We start from the raw sequence: 21,062 nt of genomic DNA, 5'->3' as shown, positions 1-21,062 counted from the left end.
ATTGTTATGTGTGAATTTGATACTGCCATTTTGATGCTAAGTGGCTGTTTTGCCTGTTAGTTGTTGTAGATTCTTCATTATGTTGAAGCTCTTTAGCATTCAGTGTGATTTTGGAATGGCTGGTACTGATTGATCCTTTCTATGTGTAGTGCCTCTTTTAGGAGCTCTTGTAAAGCAGGCCTGGTGGTGACAAAATCTCTGAGTACTTGCTTGTTCGCAAAGGATTTTATTTTTCCTTCACTTCTGAAGCTCAGTTTGGCTGGATATGAAATTCTGGGCTGAAAGTTCTTTTCTTTAAGAATGTTGAATATTGGCCCCCACTCTCTTCTGGCTTGTAGTGTTTCTGCCGAGAGATCTGCTGTGAGTCTGATGGGCTTCCCTTTGTGGGTGACCCGACTTTTCTCTCTGGCTGCCCTTAGTATTCTCTCCTTTATTTCAACCCTGTTGAATCTGACGATTATGTGCCTTGGGGTTGCTCTTCTTGCAGAATATCTCTGTGGTGTTCTCTGTATTTCCTGCAATTGAGTGTTGGCTTGTCTTGCTAGGTGGGGGAAATTTTCCTGGATGATGTCCTGAAGAGTATTTTCCAGCTTGGATTCATTCTCTTCGTCCCCTTCTGGTACACCTATCAAACGTAGGTTAGGTCTTTTCACATAGTCCCACATTTCTTGGAGACTTTGTTCATTCCTTTTTGCGCTTTTTTCTCTGATCTTGGTTTCTCGTTTTATTTCATTGAGTTGGTCTTCGACTTCAGATATTCTTTCTTCTGCTTGGTCAATTCGGCTATTGAAACTTGCGTTTGCTTCGCGAAGTTCTCGTATTGTGTTTTTCAGCTCCTTTAATTCATTCATATTCCTCTCTAAGGTATCCATTCTTGTTATCATTTCCTCGAATCTTTTTTCAAATCTTTTTTCAAGGTTCTTAGTTTTTTGCGTTGATTTAATACATGATCTTTTAGCTCACAAAAGTTTCTCATTATCCATCTTCTGAAGTCTAATTCCGTCATTTCGTCACAGTCATTCTCCGTCCAGCTTTGCTCCCTTGCTGTTGAGGAGTTTTGGTCCTTTCTAGGAGGCGAGGTGTTCTGGTTTCGGGTGTTTTCCTCCTTTTTGCGCTGGTTTCTTCCCATCTTTGTGGATTTGTCCGCTGGTCGTCTGCGTAGTTGCTGACTTTTCGTTTGGGTCTCTGAGTGGACACCCAGAATGTTGATGATGAAGTATTTCTGTTGCTTGGTTTTCCTTCTACCAGTCTAGCCCCTTCGCTGTACGACTGCTGAGGTCCGCTCCAGACCCTGCTTGTCTGGGGTGCACCTCTAGTAGCTGTGGCACAGCGAGGGATGCTACCAGTTTCTTTTTCTGCTCTCTTTGTCCCAGGATGATGCCTGCCTAATGTCAGTCTTTTGGATATAGAGGGGTCAGGGAGCTGCTTGAGGAGACAGTTTGTACTTTATAGGGGTTTAATTGCTGAGCTGTGCACTCTGTTGTTCATTCAGGGCTGTTAGGCTGCTATGTTTTATTCTGCTGCAACAGAGCTCATTAAAAAACCCTTTTTTTTTTTTTTCCTCAAATGCTCTGTGTTGAGGGGTTTGGGCTTTATTTTTGGATGTCCGATCAGGTGTCCTGCCCAGCTAGAAGGCAGACTAGCCACTGTTTGGCTGCCGAGGCTCCGCCCTGCTGTTGTGTGATTCGCGCTGTTCCTGCTGGCTCTGCTGTGGTCTCCGCCACGCCCTGTGGCAGAGTCTCTTAGTTGTAGCGTGTTGCCTCAGCAAGGGCAGGCTGCGTCAGCAGTGGGCGTGTATCTCAGTAGGGACGGGTTGCCTCGGCAACGGCTGGCTGCGTCAGCAATGGGCGTGTATCTCAGTTGGGGCGGGTTGCCTCGGCAACAGCTGGCTGCGTCAGCAGTGGGCGTGTATCTCAGTTGGGGCGGGTTGCCTGGGTATTGGTGGACGCCCCTCCCCCACAGAGCGTCTTGGACCGTCTGCTCGGGATAGTTTGTAATCGCGGTTTTGTTCGTCCCACTGGGTATCCCAATCCCTGCAATCCCCTGGGCTGGCCTACTGTCCAAGTCTCATTCAGTCTCAAGTCCAGCCCTCTCAAGTCTCAGGTTGCCGGTTCAACAGGGCACCCGGACAAGCGCGCCCTGTTGGGATTGCTGGGTAGGGCCGGCCACCACCGCCCCAGCTGCCGGCTTCGCCAGGCAGACCTACTGCCTGGCGTCCCGTGTCTTTTTTATACTTGGGAGTTACCCCGTTCTGTGGGCAACAAAGATCAGTCTGGAAATGCCGCTCTGACTCACCGTTTGCGGATTCAACGAGAAGAGCTCCAATCCTGGGTTGTTCTCACAGCGCCATCTTGAGTCCTTCCCCAAAGTTGCAATATTTTTACAAACTGGAAAACTGGAACTTAATTTTTCGTGTTTGCAGGCAAAGTATAAAAAAGACAAGTCTATGAAGTAATGGTAATCAGCTGCTACTTATTTATTCAATAAATGTTTATTGTTGCTTCATAAGTGCCAGGTACTGCTCCAAGCACTAGAAAAATCGTGCCTCCTGCCCTTGCCGCACTTTATTCAAAGAGAAGGAATATTAGGACATTAAGGAATATTAAGACATTACACACAACACACAGATAAATAAGATTAGGTGAGATTTGGTGAAAATGCTTCAGGGGAAGAAGCAATAGGAAATGCAGCAGCTCTGAATCTGGACTGCTTGGCAGATCACAGGGCGGAAGGATGACCAGCTGGGCCATGTAGCGTAGTGTGTGGAGGAATAGCGAGGAATAGCGTGAGAGGAGGCAGGAAGAGCTGCATGCAGGGCAGTCACCTTGCACAACACACAGCCCCATTCACCTTGTATTCTGTGCGAAGGACTTGAGAGCTGAGTGACCTGTACAGTAGACCTGTAGGCAATGGTAAGGAATTTGGATATTACTGTATTAAGAGAAAATCCAGTAGGGCTTGGTGTAAAGAAGATAATTGATTACACTTTTATATGTCACTCTGTGGCTATTTAAGAATGAAGCATGAGGAGGAAGAGTAGATACTGGGAGAAGAGTCAGAAACCTATCAAAATGCTCCAGGCAAGAGATGAGTGTAGCTTAAACTAAGATAGTGCCAGTGGAAATGGTGAGATTGAATTGATTTGGATCATGCTTGAGCGTAAAGTTAATAGGACTTGTTTAATAAAAAGATGTAGAGGGTGAAGGAAAGTACCAAGGATAGCTCCCATCTTTTTGGACTGAACACTCGCCTAGATGAAGGTGCCATTGAGTGAGTTGACAGAAATAGTTTGCAGGGGAAATTTACAAATTCTATGGACTCTCAGATTTATGTTTTTTAAAAACATGAATACTTTTGCCATCTAGCCCTTTGCCATTTATAGAGACCCTTCTCATTGATTTACCTTCATTGATCCTCCCAAAAACCCAATAAGTTTGCAGTATGTCTTTCTTTTTGCAGCTGAGGAAATCAAAGTTGAGAAAACATTGAGCCTGAAACGCTGATAATGATTGGGTTTCTTTCTTATATTAGATAATGAATACACCCACCCTCACGACTTGCATGGCCCTGTAAGATGGAGAAGGGGGATCTCCTGGGTGTGTGATTGACTCATGTTTAAGTATATCAGTTAATTCAAGGCCCCCCATGCAGTTCTCATAATTCTATTTTGACAGCTCAGTAGGTAGCATCAATAACTGAATTGTGAGATCTGCTGTCCACTCAAGTAGCTTCCAGCCTGATCAGTGCAATTCTCTTTATCTGCTGAATTACTCAAAGCACCTGCTGGTCTTCTATCATTATCAAGCACAGACTGGAGACAGCAGAGGGCAGGGGAATGCTCATCCTCATGAAGCTTGTAACGATACTTGCCTTTATCTTCTCTTATATTTTTAACCTGAACATAAAGATTTAAATAGGATTGATCTCATGTATGGGCATCCTTAATCCCAGGGTCAAATAGCATATCCTGACATTTTTGTGCCATTTGAAAATGTCTATAATGCAATGACATTGCCATTGAAGAGTTACATATGAGAAAAATGGAATCATCAAGCTTAGGAAAAAGACTGTGAAATCAAACAAAGCAATGAATTGGTCAATAACTGTTAACAAAGTATTGTGCTAAGCACAATGGATAGACAGACGTATGCAATTACTGCCTTTGTACACTTATCGTGGTGGGACAAGAGGATATAAAATTATGAAATGTTTCTAATATAAAGTTCATTTTCAATTGAATGTGAAATTTAGATTTCCATCACCAGAAAGAAAAAATGCTGACTAAAAAGTGTTTGTGCTGAATATTGTTTTAGACAGTTGAAATAGTGATGCCAAATGTTCTCATCCTCAGCATATCCTATGTGTTCCCAAAAGTTCTGAGGCATAGCATTTTTCAGTTTCTGTTGAGAATCTTTTGTGTTCGTGTCATTGCAGGGCCACAAAACTACAAATCTGTGTTGATCTAATGCACTGTTGCTTGCCCCTAGGGAGGTTATTAAGTATTGAAAGATTCTAAGGGCCATGCCTGACATTTCCTGGATATTAAATTGTAGTTATTGAATATATGAGTGAATGAGATGAGAGCTAACATCAGATAAAAGGTGATACGTATCTCAGAATACACTAGGACTATGAATTATAAGCTAACTCAGAATTGTCTCAATTTTAAAATTTTCTCCTGGAAGTTTTCCTGAAATTTGTATGATCTATATAACAGACCCCAGTATAAAATAGTATACTGAGTTATATATAAGCTACTTTAAAGATAATATCACAATATTTTATGGTGCTCTGCACCATGACTTCTGTGGTCTTGACCACGACTTGAGAACCTTGCTCTATAGAAGTTCGGAGTAGGAAGTGATTGTTTCCTACTCAGCTTTGCAGAAAGAATATCAAGGGGTGGTGGGAGGGGAAGAGAGAACGATGGAGCAGAGCCTGGAATATGGAAACGATTTTGCCTTTTAGAGAACTTCGAATCCTACTGAACAACTTCCAGCCTCTAGGTGGCTTTCAGATACTCTGAGGTTCGTAAAGGTAAATTACAAAGGCCAGGTGTAGGTATTTGTGAGATTCCTGTGACTTGAAAACTTGGCTTTAATGAAGATAGAAAGAGGACGTATACCATAGTGGTCAATAGTGCTGGTTCTGGGGTCAGACCAGCCCAGGTGTGGGTAACTTGGACTTAACTTCTTGGATTCACCCTCTCTACACCTAAGTGTCTACTTAGGTGAGCATGAGTTACTGGATTGTTGTGCAGATTCAGTGAAATGTCTGGTCCACAGGAAACACTCAATTTTTTTAGTATTTTATTATCATAACAATTCATCAACTTGGAGTTATAGATGAGGAAATCGGGCCCAGAAAAAGCAAGATGCTTACACAAAGTCAAAAATCTAGGCAAAGGTAGAGATGAGATTCAACCCAGGTCTAAAGTTGAATGTTGTTGAGAGATAATACCTATAAACACATCCCATCTTTGCTTCCCCAGGCCTGTGGGAGAGGTAGCCAAGGAAGCCACGTACTAAGCAGAGCAGAGAGCACAAGTATTTTTCTGGCAGAGTCTGGCCAGACCATGGGGTCTGTGTCTCTACAGAACCTGCTGGGGGAGTGCTAGAGTTCACTGGAGGGAAGTACCTGAGCAGCAGTGAAGATGGAAAAACCTCTTACTCTTTAACCAAATGCAAAATGAGAACTGAGTACAAGCTGTCTCTCCTTCGCATGACTAAGTCATGAAGCCAAAGTGTTTGCTAACAGATAAAGCCTTTATTGTCTATAGTGATTATAAAATGTATCTTCTCTCTGCATCAGAGGACAGGGGCCTCAAGTTCTGGAGTGACTGTGAAAGGGAAAGATTGCCTGCACATTGATGGTATATCTGGAGCCAGTGGGAGAGCCTAGCAGGTAGTAGGTGTTCAATAAATTCAGTGACTGTTCTCCACATTGCCCCTGGTACATTGTGTTAAGTCCGTAAAGAGATGGCGCCGCTCTGGTTAATTCTCTGTGGTTGGTGAGAGCACGTAGCTAAGGAAGCCCAAATCAGAGGTTTAATCCTTGCCAGTCTAATTTCATTTTTCTGGAACTATGCCCTAAATTCCTAGCTCTGCCTCTTCTTAGCCTGTGACCAAGGGCAAATGACTCTCTGAGCATCATTTCTTCATCTCCATAAAGAGTTTAGCACACCACCTGGCAGATGGAAGACTATCACTACTTGATGTTTGCAAACTCCAGGAACCATTAAGAAACAGGTCAGTGGATTAGGAGCAGTGTTTTCCTGTAGAAGACCAGTACTGAGGGTGAGCATGATGGCTCACACCTGTAATCTCAGCCCTTTGGGAAGACGAGGTGGTCAGATCATGAGGTCAAGAGTTCGAAACCAGTCTGGCAACACAGTGAAACTCTGTCTCTTACTAAAAATATAAAAAATTAGCCAGGTTTGATAGTGTGCGCCTGTAATCTCAGCTACTAAGGAGGCTAAGGCAAGAGAATCATGTGAACCCGGGAGGCAGAGGTTGCAGGGAGTCAAGATCGCTCCATTGTAGTCCAGCCTGGGTGACAGTGAGAGACTCTGTCTCAAAAAAAAAAAAGAAAAGAAAAGAAAAGAAAACCAGTACTGGTAACATAGATGATCAGTGCCAGATCCATGAGAAGACAGTGAAGTAGTGACCAGCCCACACCAGGGTCCCTCCAGGGAGTGCTTGGCCCATGCCAGGATGGACTGTTGCACTCAGCCATAACTGCTCACCTTGCTCTGCAGGGAGATCACTGTCAGTGCAGAGCTGCTCCTCTCTCCCTTTCTGTGCCTTTGCCTCTCATTGCAGTGATTATGTAGACAGCCTGGGAAACGGGAACAGCTTGGGAGTTTGGCTCTGGCCTCTGCGGTGCCATGGCAACCAGCTTCCCAGCAATCACCCCTAATAATGGCCACTCGAGGTCTCTTCCACCTGGACAGAGGCTCCCCTGGGAGCCTGGGCTTCTCTTGGAGTAGCTGCAGAAAGCTACCTGTTGGGAACAAATTATGAGAGGGAAGGAGGGAGGGGAGAGCATGTTATCTCAGCAGGAGAGATGTGAAAAAGGAGGCAGACTAAGTCTTTAGCCTAGGATGGGTGAAGTGGGCCCAGGGGCCTGGGGATGCTGCCATTGTGTTCCTGGAGCCCACTGGCTGTAGGAATGTGTAATTCCGCAATGGGAGGGAGAAGCCCACGGATACCTTTGCCACTCACCAACCTTGCAGAGAGTGAAAGACCAGATATGAGCACTTATAAAGCCAGCCCTCGCTGTTAGCAGATTTCTTCATTAGGCTCCTGTCGAGATGCTCACTGCCAACTCATCATCTTGTCTGGACTGCAGCCGCCTCCCTTACGGCTGCCTGCTGGAGAGAATGTGCTCAGAGGCCTCCTTCAATCAATATCTTTCCAGAATGACAGTTTTCAAAAAGGCACCAGTCCTGCTTGGCTAATAAATGATTATTTCTCACAAAAAAAAGGACAAACAGACCCACAATTAATGAACTTGTCTGTAGATTTTAGCCCAAATTCAGTCTTCAGATTGACAGGCAAACCCTAAGCCAAACACAGGTTTTCACTTCCCCTTTCTTTAGATCAGATTCCAGCTGAGCCTCCTTCATAAGAAAGTTCTAACCCCACAGATAATGAGCTTTCCAATGCTGTACTCACTCAGGGACCATATGGTCCTTTGGGTCCCCATCTCTCCAAGCCTCTGTTTCCTCAGCCATAAAATAGAGGTAATTCTTACCCTAGATCTTGCCTGGCAGGTAACAGGTGTTCTTGTTATCACTGATGTTGCCTTTCTATGGGGCCAATTCCCTGAACTAAAATTTAACTCATTGTGAATCCCAAACAAATAATATTTTTAAATAATGGGAGGAAGATTAGAGGGTGGCTAAATTAACCAGTAAGGAGGAAAGGAGGCAGAAGGCTGAGGTTGTCCAGGAAGGCTTTCTAAAAATGACAGTGAGCCCTGAAAGTTGAATAGGAGCCAGAGAAACAAGGGAGCAGGGAGAAGTAGGGAATGGCCATGGATACAGCCCCAGCACATGCCACTGTGCCACAGACCTCACCATCATCATTACAGGGAGTCATTCAGGTCACAGGCTGTGGCCTTCATAGCTTACAAAGGATGTATGTTTGATCACGCAATCAAATTTCTTTATATATATATATATATATACATACACACACATATATGTATATAAAATTGCATTTTAGGTTCTGGGTTACATGTAAAGAACATGCAGGATTGTTGCATAGGTACATACATGGCAATACGGATTGCTGCATTCCTCCCCATCACCTATATCTGGCATTTCTCCCCATGTTATCCCTTCCCACCCCCCGCTGTCCCTCCCCTAATTCCCCACTACAGACCCATGTGTAATGCTCCCCTCCCTGTGTCCATGTGTTCTCTTTGTTCAACACCCGCCTATGAGTGAGAACATGTGGTGTTTGATTTTCTGTTCTTGTGTCACTTTGCTGAGAATGATGGTTTCCAGGTTCATCCATGTGCCTACAAAGGACACAAACTCATTGTTCTTTATGGCTGCGTAGTATTCCATGGTGAATATGTGCCACATTTTCCCAGTCCAGTCTATCATCGATGGGCATTTGGGTTGGTTCCAGGTCTTTGCTATTGTAAACAGTGCCACAGTGAACATATGTTGGCATGTGTCTTTATAATAGAACTAGTTATAATCCTTCAGATATATACCCAGTAATGGGATTGCTGGGTCAAATGAAATTTCTATTTCTAGATCCTTGAGGAATCGCCAGACTGTCTTCCACAATAGTTGAACTAATTTACACTCCCACCAACAGTGTAAAAGTGTTCCTGTTTCTCTACATCCTATTCAGCATCTGTTGACTCCAGATTTTTTAATGATCGCCATTCTAACTGGCATGAGATGGTATCTCAATGTAGGTTTGATTTGCATTTCTCTAAAGACCAGTGATGATGAGCATTTTTTCATATGTTTATTGGCCTCATGTATGTCTTCTTTTAAAAAGTGTCTGTTCATATCCTTTGCCCACTTTTGAATGGACTTGTTTGCTTTTTTTTTGTAAATCTGTTTTAGTTCTTTGTAGATTTTGGATATAAGTCCTTTGTCAGATGGGTAGATTGCAAACATTTTTTCCCATTCTGTTGGTTGCCAGTTCACTCTAATGATTGTTTCTTTGGCTGTACAGAAGCTCTAAAGTCTAATTAGATCCCATTTGTCTATTTTGGCTGTTGTTGCCAATGCTTTTGGTGTTTCAGTCATGAAGTCCTTGCCTATGCCTATGTCCTGAATGGTTTTGCCTAGGTTTTCTTCCAGGGCATTTATGGTGTTAGGTCTTATGTTTAAGTCTTTAATCCATCTAGAGTTAATTTTAGTGTAAGGTGTCAGGAAGGGGTCCAGTTTCTGCTTTCTGTACTTGGCTAGCCAGTTTTCCCAACACCATGTATTAAACAGGAAATCCTTTCCCCATTGCTTTTGTCAGGTTTGTCAAAGATCAGATGGTTGTAGATAAGTGGCATTCCTTATGAGACTGCTGTTCTGTTCCATTCCTCTATATCTCTGCTTTGGTACCAGTACTATGATGTTTTGATTACTGAAGACTTGTAGTATAGTTTGAAGTCAGGTAGTGTGATGCCTCTGGCTTTGTTCTTTTTGCTTAGAATTGACTTGGCTATGTAGGCTCTCTTTTGGTTCCACATGAAGTTTAGGGTGGTGTTTTCCAGTTCTGTGAACAAGGTCATTGGTAGCTTGATGGGGATATCATTCAATCTATAAATTACTTTGGGCAGTATGGCCATTATCACGATATTGATTCTTCCTGACCATGAGCACGGAATGTTTCTCCATCTGTGTCCTCTCTTATTTCGTTGAGCAGTGGTTTGTAGTCTCCTTGAAAAGGCCTTTAACATCCTTCGTTGGTTGTATTCCTTGGTATTTTATTCTCTTTGTAGCAATTGTGAATGGCAGTTTGTTCTTGATTTGGCTCTCTTTAAGACTGTTATCGGTGTATAGGGATGCTTGTGATTTTTGCACATTGATTTTGTATCCTGAGACTTTGCTGAAGTTGCTGATCAGTTTCAGGAGATTTGGGGCTGAGATGATGAGGTCTTCTAGGTATACTATCATGTCATCTGCAAACAGAGACCATTTGACTTCCACCTTTCCTGTCTGAATACCCTTTATTTCTTTTTCTTGCCTGATTGCTCTGGCTAGAACTTCTAATACTATATTGAATAGGAGTGGTGAGAGAGGGCATCCTTGTCTAGTGCCAGATTTCAAAATGAATGCTTCCAGTTTTTGCCCATTCAGTATGATATTGGCTGTGGGTTAGTCATAAATAGCTTTTATTATTTTGAGATACATTCCACTGATACCTAGTTTATTGAGAGTTTTTAGCATAAAGGCTGTTGAATTTTGTCAAAGGCCTTCTTTGCATCTATTGAAATAATCATGTGGTTTTTGTCTTTGGTTCTGTTTATGTGGTGGATTACATTTATAGACTTGCATATGTTGAACCAGCCTTGTATCCCTGGGATGAAGCCTACTTGATGGTGATGGATAAGCTTTTTGACATGCTGTGGTAATCGGTTTGCCAGTATTTTATCGAGGATTTTTGCATCTATGTTCATCATGGATATTGGCCTGAAGTTTTCTTTTCTTGTTGAGTCTCTGCCAGGTTTTGGTATCAGAATGATGTTGGTCTCATAAAATGATTTGGGGAGGATTCCCTTTCTGTATTGTTTGGAATAGTTTCAGAAGTATTCCTAGTTCCTCTTTATATGTCTGATAGAATTTGGCTGTTAACCCATCTGGACCTGGGCTTCAAATTTCTTTAGTTAGTTGCTAACATAAAAATATCAGAGTTCTTCAAAAAAAATTTAGACTTTATACATGAGAGAGTCTGGCTATGCTGGAGCCCCATTCCTACATGGCTGCATGCAGCCGAGCAAAGGAGAAACTGCCCCTTTTATATAGGGTATGGATACTCTAGTTTGCCACAGTCATTACCTGTCTGGCTCCTGGAGGCGGGAGTTCTTCAACTCTGCTACAAATGATGAGTAGACAGGTCAGACCTCAGTGGAGCATTTGAGCAGAATGAAGTAGAGAGTAATATTGGAGTGCTAACCTGGGGCTTGATTTGGAGCCCCTAAACACCAGGACAAGTGGGTGGGATTGTTGGTTATCAGCCACGCAGCATCACTGTACATGTCTGAGCACAAAGTGGCATTGCTTTGAGAAGAATCAAATATTTAGCACATGGTAGGATTGCAGGTAGTTTCATGTTCTGCAGCTAAACCCTGAAGTTTCTGAGGAGTTTGGCTTGCTCTGACTTTGTAGCTGCTGGGCTCTGGTTTCTCTGAGGTGTGTCAGCTTGTGGCTATAGTTACCACAGCAGGAATGCTGGGATAGGGTGGCTGAGCTGGGATTCACCAGCTCCGTTAGAAACAGTGAACCTCTCATGGTCTGTGCCCAAAAGCAGCCCACTCTGGCCTCCCTTCCCTGTCCAGCTATACAGAGGTCACTGCTGAAAGGGAGCTGGCTCTGGGATTTAGGGAAATAACAGCAGCTTTGCGGAGTTGAAAGGGGAAATCATGAACTTTGAGCCCTCTTTTTGTTGACAAAGGAGAAGGATAGTTTTCTATTGCTACTATAACAAATTAGCATAATTACAGTTCTGGAAGCCAAAAGTGGAAAATGGGTCTCACTGGGCTAAAGTCAAGGTGTCAGCAGGGCTGTTCTCCTTTTTAGAGGCCCTAAGGGAGAATGGCTACTTGTCTTTCCCAGCTTCAAGAGGCTGCCTGCCTCCCTTGGCTTGTGGCTCTTTTCCATCTTCAAAGCCAGCCGTAACCAGTCTTGTCTTTCTCATATGGGATTACTCAGAATTTTTTTTTTTTTAAAGATGGAGTCCTGCCCTGTCGCCCAGGCTAGAGTGCAATGGCGTGATCTCGGCTCACTGTAACCTCCACCTCCCGGGTTAAAGCAATTTTCCTGCCTCAACCTCCTGAGTAGCTGGGATTGCAGGCATCCACCACCACGACCCGCTAGTTTTTTGTATCTTTAGTAGAGACAGGATTTCATCATGTTGGCCAGGCTGGTCTAGAACTCCTCACCTCCTGATCTGCCCACCTCAGCCTTCCAAAGTGCTGGAATTACAGGCATGAGCTACCACACCCATCTGGGGTTACTCAGACTTTGACCCACTTGCCTTCCTATTTCACTTATAAGGACCCTGGTCATTACATTGGGCCCACCCAGATAATCTAGCATAATCTCTCTGCCTTAAGGTCAGCTGATTAGCGATCTTAATTCCCCACTTGCCATGTAACATAACATGGTCACAGGTTTTAGGGATTAGGGTGTAGACTTATTTGGAGATGGGGGTAGTGGCATTATTCTGCCTACTACAGGGGAACTGAGCAACTTTTCTTCCTTTAAGAGATGGCCAGGCACAGTGGCTCACTTCTGTAATCCTAGCACTTTGGGAAACTGAGGCATGTAGATTAGGTGAGGTCAGGAGTTGGAGACAGCCTGGCCAGCATGGTGAAACCCCATCTCTACCAAAAATACAAAACTTAGCCAGATGTGGAGGTGCACATCTGTAATCCCAGCTACTCGGGAGGCTGAGGCACAAGAATTGCTTAATCCCAGGAGACAGAGGTTGCAGTGAGCCAAGATCATGCCACTGCACTCCAGACTGATGCATGAGAGAGCAAGATTCCATTTCAAAAAAAAAAAAACAAGAGAGTTGAGAGGAGCCCTAGCCATAGTAGACAGGAAGGCCTACTCTTTGTTGAGGGAGCACAAGCATGGTGTCTCTCTTGCTCACTCTTGAAACCCTAGCACCTATCAAAGTGCCTCACACACACTGGGTGCTCAGTACCTGTTGGTTGAATGGTGTGTGACACTAGAACTTGTTGACAACTTTTTGTGGGTACGTAGTTGTACATATTTATGAGGTATATAGATATTTTGATCCACACATGCAATGAGTAATAATCACATTGGGATGAATGGTGTATTTATCACCTCAAGCATTTATTCTTTATGTTACAAACAGTCTGATTATATTCCTTTAGTTATTTATAAATGTGCAATTAAATTAATGTTTACTAGAATCACCCTGTTGTGCTATCACATACTAGTTCAAATAAGAACTAGTATTATTTCTAACTATTTTTTTGAATCTATTAACCATTAACCCACTTTCACCACCCCCAACTACCCTTCTTAACCTCTGGTAACCATCCTTCTGCTCTCTATATCCCGGAGCTCAATCATTTTTATTTTTAGCTCCCACAAATAAGTGAGAACATGTGAACTTTGCCTTTCTGTGCCTGTCTTATTTCACCTAAAATGAAAACCTGCACTTCCATCCATGTTGCTGCAAATGACAGGATCTCATTCTTTTTTATGGCCGAATAGTACTTCACTGTATATAAGTACCACATTTACTTTATCCATTCATCTGCTGATAGACACTTATGTTGCTTCCAAATCTTGGCTATTGTGAGCAGTGCTGCAACAAATATGAGAGTGCAAATACCTTTTCAATATACCGATTTTCTTTGTTTTGGGTATATCCTAGGAGTGGGATTGCTGGATTATATAGTAGCTCAATGTTTAGTTTTTGAAGAACTTCCAAACTGTTATTCATAATGGTTGTTTGAATTTACATTCCCACCAACAGTGTACAACTGTTCCCTTTGCTCCACATCCTCATTGCCATTTGTTATTGCCTGTCTTTTAGATGAAAGCCATTTTGGGAGGGGGGAACTTAGATTTTTTTAATGCATATATATATATATATATATATAATTGTACTTTTAGGCTCTAGGGTACATGTGAAGAACATGCATGATTTTTGCATAGGTACATACATGGCAATGTGGTTTGCTGCCTCCATCCCCATCACCTATATCTGGCATTTCTCCCCATGTTATCCCTCCCCAACTCCCTACCCCCCGCTGTCCCTCCCCTACTCCCCTGCTACAGGCCTCAGTGTGTGATGCTCCCCTCCCTGTGTCCATGTGTTCTCATTGTTCAACACCCACCTATGAGTGAGAACATGCGGTGTTTGATTTTCTGTCCTTGTGTCAGTTTGCTGAGAATGATGGTTTCCAGGTTCATCCATGTCCCTACAAAGGACATGAACTCATCATTTTTTATGGCTGCATAGTGTTCCATGGTGTATATATCCCGCATTTTCCTTGTCCAGTCTATCACCAGGGGGCATATGGGTTGGTTCCAGGTCTTTGCTATTGTAAAGAGTGCCACAATGAACATATGTGGGCAGGTGTCTTTATAATAGAACTAGTTATAATCCTTCAGATATATACCCAGTAATGGGATTGCTGGGTCAAATGGAATTTCTATTTCTAGGTCCTTGAGGAATCACCACACTGTCTTCCACAATGGTTGAACTAATTTACACTCCTACCAACAGTGTAAAAGTGTTTCTGTTTCTCCACATCCTCTCCATCATTTGTCTCCAGATTTTTTAATAATCACCATTCTAACTGGTGTGAGATGGTATCTCAATGTAGTTTTGATTTGTATTTCTCTAAAGACCAGTGATGATGAGCATTTTTTCATATGGTCGTTGGCCTCTTATATGTCTTCTTTTGAAAAATGTCTGTTCATATCCTTTGCCCATTTTTGAATGGACTTGTTTGCTTTTTTCTCATAAATCTGTTTTAGATCTTTGTAGATTTTGGATATAAGTCCTTTGTCAGATGGGTAGATTGCAAAAAAAATTTCCCATTCTGTTGGTTGCCAGTTCACTCTAATAATTGTTTCTTTGGCTGTGCAGAAGCTCTGGAGTCTAGTTAGATCCCATTTGTCTATTTTGGCTTTTGTTGCCAATGCTTTTGGTGTTTTAGTCATGAAGTCCTTGCCTATGCCTATGTCCTGAATGGTTTTGCCTAGGTTTTCTTCTAGGGTTTTTATCGTGTTAGGTCTTATATTTAAGTCTTTAATCCATCTGGAGTTAATTTTAGTGTAAGGTGTCAGGAAGGGGTCCAGTTTCTGCTTTCTGCACATGGCTAGCCAGTTTTTCCAACACCATTTATTAAATAGGGAATTCTTTCCCCATTGCTTGTTTTTGTCAGGTTTGTCAAAGATCAGATGGTTGTACATGTGTTGCGTTGCCTCCAAGGCCTCTGTTCTGTTTTGTTTGGTCTATATCTCTGTTTTGGTACCAGGACCAAGCTGTTTTGATATCTGTAGCCTTGTAGTATAGTTTGAAGTCAGGTAGTGTGATGCCTCTGGCTTTGTTCTTTTTGCTTAGAATTGACTTGGCTATGCAGGCTCTCTTTTAGTTCCACATGAAATTTAAGGTGGTTTTTTCCAGTTCTGTGAACAAGGTCATTGGTAGCTTGATGGGGAGAGCATTCAATCTATAAATTACTTTGGGCAGTATGGCCATTTTTATGATATTGATTCTTCCCAACCATAAGCATAGAATGTTTCTCCATCTGTTTGTGTCCTCTCTTATTTCATTGAGCAGTGGTTTGTACTTCTCCTTGAAGAGGTCCTTTACATCCTTTGTTAGTTGTATTCCTTGGTATTTTCTTCTCTTTGTAGCAACTGTGAATGGCAGTTCGTTCTTGATTTGGCTCTCTTTAGGGCTGTTATTCGTGTATAGGAATGCTTGTCATTTCTGCACATTGATTTGGTATCCTGAGACTTTGCTGAAGTTGCTGATCAGTTTCAGGAGATTTTGGGCTGAGACGAGGGGGTCTTGTAAATATACAATCATGTCATCTGCAAATAGAGACAATTTGACTTCCTCCTTTCCTAATTGAATACCCTTTATTTCTTTTTCTTGCCTGATTGCTCTGGCTAGAACTTCCAATTCTATAGTGAATAGGAGTGGTAAGAGAGGGCATCCTTGTCTAGTGCCAGATTTCAAAGGGAATTCTTCCCGTTTTTGCCCATATTGTATGATATTGGCTGTTGGTTTGTCATAAATAGCTTTTATTATTTTGAGATACATTCTGTTGATAACTAGTTTATTGAGAGTTTTTAGCATAAACAGCTGTTGAATTTTGAAGGCCTTCTCTGCATCTATTGAGATAATCATGTGGTTTTTGTCTTTGGCTCTGTTTATGTGATGCTTTACGTTTATAGACTTGCATATGTTGAACAGCCTTGCATCCCTGGGATGAAGCCTATTGATGGTGATGGATAAGCTTTTGGATGTGTTGTTGCAATCAGTTTGCCAGTATTTTATGGAGGATTTTGCATCTATGTTCATCATGGATATTGGCCTGAAGTTTTCTTTTCTTGTTGAGTCTCTGCCAGGTTTTGGTATGAGGATGATGTTGGTCTCATAAAATGATATGGGGAGGATTCCCTCTTTTTGTATTGTTTGGAATAGTTTCAGAAGGAGTAGTTCCAGCTCCTCTTTGTATGTCTGGTAGAATTCGGCTGTGAACCCATGTGGATCTGTGCTTTTTTTGTTGGTAGGCTATTAATTGCTGCTTCACCTTCAGCTCTTATTATTGGTCTATTTAGGGTTTCAACTTCTTCCTGGTTTAGGCTTTGGAGGGGGCAAGTATCCAGGAATTTATCCATTTCTTCCAGGTTTATTGGTTTATGTGCATATAGTTGTTTGTAGTAATCTTTCATGGTGGTTTGTATTCTTGTGGAATCTGTGGTGATATCCCCTTTGTCGTTTTTTATTACATCTATTTGATTATTCTCTCTTTTCTTTTTTATTAATCTGGCTAGTGAAAGCCATTTTAACTGGGGTCAGATGGTATCTGATTGTAGTTTTGATTTGCGGTCCTCTAATGATCAGTGATATTGAGCACCTTTTTGTATGCCTATTTGCCATTTGTACATCTTCTTTTAAGAAATGTCTATTCAGATTACTTGTTCATCTTTTTTTTGGTGTTTCAAAATTTATTTTGACAATATTTCATAGTTTTTAGGAGGTAAGTTTTGCATGTTCTTGGTTAAATGTACTTGTATTTTCTTCCTTTTGATGCTTTTGTAAGAAGAATTGTTTTAATTTTATTTTCATATTGCGCATTAATTTATAGAAATAAAATGATTTTGTATATGAAATTTATCCTATAACTTTTCAAATTTGTTAGCTCTAACAGTTTTTTTTCTTTTTTTTTATTGCATTTTAGGTTTTGGGGTACATGTGCAGAACATGCAAGATAGTTGCATAGGTACACACATGGCAGTGTGTTCTGCTGCCTTCCTCCCGTTCACCCACAGTTGGCATTTCTCCCCAGGCTATCCCTCCCCAGCTCCCCGCCTCCACTGTCCCTCCCCTATTCCCCCCAATAGACCCCAGTGTGTAGTACTCCCCTCCCTCTGTCCATGTGTTCTCATTTTTCATCACCCGCCTATGAGTGAGAATATGCGGTATTTCATTTTCTGTTCTTGTGTTAGTTTGCTGAGAATGATGTTCTCCAGATTCATCCATGTCCCTACAAAGGACACGAACTCATCATTTTTGATTGCTGCATAATATTCCATGGTGTATATGTGCCACATGTTCCCAGTCCAGTCTATCATCGATGGGCATATGGGTTGGTTCCCAGTCTTTGCTATTGTAAACAGTGCTGCAATGAACATTCGTGTGCATGTGTCCTTGTAGTAGAACGATTTATAGTCCTTTGGATATATACCCAGTAATGGGATTGCTGGGTCAAATGGAATTTCTATTTCTAAGGCCTTGAAGAATCGCCACACTGTCTTCCACAATGTGGAACTAATTTGCACTCCCACCAGCAGTGTAAAAGTGTTCCTATTTCTCCGCATCCTCTCCAGCATCTGTTGTCCCCAGATTATTTAATGATCGCCATTCTAACTGGCATGAGATGGTATCTCAATGTGGTTTTGATTTGCATCTCTCTGATGACCAGTGATGATGAGCATTTTTTCATATGTTTGTTGGCCTCATGTATGTCTTCTTTTGTAAAGTGTCTGTTCATATCCTTTGCCCATTTTTGAATGGGCTTGTTTTTTTCCTGTAAATCTGTTTGAGTTCTTTGTAAATTCTGGATATCAGCCCTTTGTCAGATGGGTAAACTGCAAAAATTTTTTCCCATTCTGTTGGTTGCCAATTCACTCTAGTGACTGTTTCTTTTGCCGTGCAGAAGCTGTGGAGTTTGATTAGGTCCCATTTGTCTATTTTGGCTTTTGTTGCCAATGCTTCTGGTGTTTTGTTCATGAATTCCTTGCCTACTCCTATGTCCTGAATAGTTTTGCCTAGATTTTCTTCTAGGGTTTTTATGGTGCCAGGTCTTATGTTTAAGTCTTTAATCCATCTGGAGTTAATTTTAGTGTAAGGTGTCAGGAAGGGGTTCAGTTACTTGTTCATTTTTTAATGGGATTAGATCTTTTTATATAGAATTGTTTGAGCTCCTTATATATTCTGATAATTAATCCCTTGTCAGATGGGTAGTTTGAAATATTTTCTTCCATCCTATGGGTTGCCACTTCCTTTCATTAGAAGTTTTTTAACTTTATCCCATTTGTTCATTTTTGCTTTGGTTGCTTGTGCTTATGGAGTATTACTCAAGAAATCTTTGCCCTGTCCAATGTCCTGGAGACTTTCCCCAAGGTTTTCTTGTAGTAGTTTCATGCTTTAAGGTCTTTAAGTCTTCAATCCATTTTTATTTTACTTTTGTATATGTTGAGTGACAGGGATCTAGTTTCATTCTTTTGCATATTGGATATCTAGTTTTTCTAGCACTACTTACTGAAGAGACTGTCTTTTCCCTAGTGTATGTTCTTGGCACTTTTGTTGAAAATGAGTGCACTGTTAAGGTATAGATTTCTTTCTGGGTTCTCAATTCTGGTCCATTGGTCTATGTGTCTGTTTTTATGTCAGTACCATGCTGTTTTGGTTACTGTAACTCTATAGTATAATTTAAAGTCAGGTAATGTGATTCCTTCAGTTTTGTTTTTTGCTTAAGATAGTGTTGTCTATTCTGAGTCTTTCATGGTTTCATATAAATTTTAGAATTATATTTTCTATTTCCTTGAAGAAAGTCATTGGTATTTTGATATGGATTGCATTAAATCTGTAGACTGCTTTGGGTGGCATGGACATTTTAACAGTACTGATTATTCCAAATCATGAACATGGAATATCTTTCCATTTTTAATGACCTCTTCCATTTCTTTCATCAATGTTTTTTAATTTTCATTGTAGAGACCTTTTACTTCTTTGGGTAAGTTAAATTCTGGGTATTTAATTTGTAGCTATTGTAAATGGGTTTAATATCTTGAGATCATTTGCTATTGGCATATAGAAATTCTATTCATTTTTGTATGATTTTGTATCCTGTAACTTTACTGAATTAGTTTTCTAATAGTTTTTTGGTGGCATATTTACTTTTTTTCAAATGCAAGATCATATCATTGGCAAACAAGGATAATTTGACTTCTTCTTTTCCAGTTTGAATACCTTTTCTTTCTTTCTTTTGTCTGATTGCTCTATCTAGGACTTCCAGTGCTATGTTGAGCAACAGTGGTGACAGTGGACATCCTTGTCATGTTCCAGATTTTAGAGAAAAGGCTTTCAGTTTTTCCCCATTCAGCATGATACTAGCTGTGGCTCTTTCATATGTGGCTTTTATTATTTTAAGATACGTTCCCTTTATACCCAGTTTTTTGAAGGTTTTTGTCTTTTATTATGTTGATATGATGTATCACATTGATTTTTGTTTGGTGAACTATCTTGTACTCCTGCAATAAACTTAACTTGATCTTTTGAATGTATTGTTGAATTCTGTTTGCTAGTATTTTGTTGAGGACTTTTGTATCAATATTCATTAGAGTTATTGGCTTACAGTTTTCTTAATGTGTCTTTGTCCAGTATTGGTATCAAGGTAACACAGGCCTCATAGGAGGAGTTTGGAAGTATCCCTTCCTCTGTTTTTTGTGGCAGTTGGAGTAGAACTGACATTAGTTCTTCTTTAAATGTTTGTGTTTGGTATGGGCTTGTTGACTTCTGACCACGTACCAGGTATTGTGCTACATGTCTTATTTGTTTTTATCTCTTTTGATTTTTATAACCATGCAAATAAGATATTAATGTCCACATTTTAAAGATAAAGAAGCTGCACCTTAACAAGACAAAAAAAAAATTGTCAAAGACAATTCAACCTGGAAATGATGGAGCCCAGGTTCTAGCCCCATATGTCTGACTCCAAATTCCATTCTCATGTACAGCCTGAGAGATGTGCCTTAGGAAAGCAATGTGCAGTTTAAGCAGTAATCTCATCTTCCAGCCCTTCCACATGATCTCAAGGTGTTAGCAGTCCTAGGGGCCCATTGTCCCACAAAGATGCATTCATCACCCTAGGCATTTACTCATGCTGATTCTTCTGTCTAGACAGGATGCCCCCTCCTACCCATCAAAAACCATTATCAGGGCTCTGCCAACTATAGTATGCAACCAAATCTGACTCACAACTTTACTTTTTTACAATACTAGCAAAGAATAACATTTTTATTTTCAAACAGTTGAAGAAATCAAAATTCGAAGTGTTTCATGACACATAAAAATTATGCAAAACTGAAATTTCAGTGTCTATATACAAAGCCTTCATGTGAGATACATGCTCATCTGTTTACGTATTGTCTATGCTGATTTCGTGCTAAAAAGACAGAGTTAAACAGTTGCAGTGGCCACCAAATGGCCTTCAAAGCCTAAAATATGTGCTAACCTCTTATCTCTCCAGTGCTTATTGATCATTTAAGGCTCATCTTATTATTAAGTCTTTCCTGATCACACCAGCCCATTCACTCCTCACTTCTCCCCACTGTGAATTTTTGGTCTGTTTCTCCTGTCTAGGAAAAGAAAAAGGTTTTGATTCATTATTTCTTAACTTTGAATGATTAGTTGTTAAAAGACATGGTATTTGTAAAGGAAGTATAGTGGATGCAGAATTAATTTGAAAAGTTATGTAAAACTTAGGGACCAATATAATTTCCTCTAGATTAACTTCTCATTCTTCATCACGCTATGCATTGTATGCCTTGTCTTGCTGAAGTGTCACTGTCTAACAATTGTTTG

General features: G+C 41.1%; 1 protein-coding gene and 1 long non-coding RNA gene across 37 annotated transcripts in view; one reads left to right on the top strand and one right to left on the bottom strand.

The window, feature by feature from the left end:
* PPP2R2B (protein phosphatase 2 regulatory subunit Bbeta) overlaps positions 1-21,062 on the top strand; it is a 494,567-nt gene that overhangs the window by 455,586 nt on the left and 17,919 nt on the right. The window lies entirely within an intron of this gene.
* Positions 13,427-21,062, bottom strand: part of LOC144581001 (uncharacterized) — a 53,076-nt gene continuing 45,440 nt past the window's right edge. The window contains exons 3-4 of the long non-coding RNA XR_013531452.1: positions 20,713-20,836; positions 13,427-13,532 (exon numbers count right to left, since the gene is read on the bottom strand). This is a non-coding gene — a long non-coding RNA (uncharacterized LOC144581001). The remainder of the gene's footprint in view (positions 13,533-20,712; positions 20,837-21,062) is intronic.

Source organism: Callithrix jacchus, chromosome 2 (genome assembly GCF_049354715.1).
Source record: "Callithrix jacchus isolate 240 chromosome 2, calJac240_pri, whole genome shotgun sequence".
NCBI lineage: Eukaryota > Metazoa > Chordata > Mammalia > Primates > Cebidae > Callithrix > Callithrix jacchus.
Note: the sequence above shows the minus strand (reverse complement) of the source record. Positions and strands in the feature narration are given on the sequence as shown.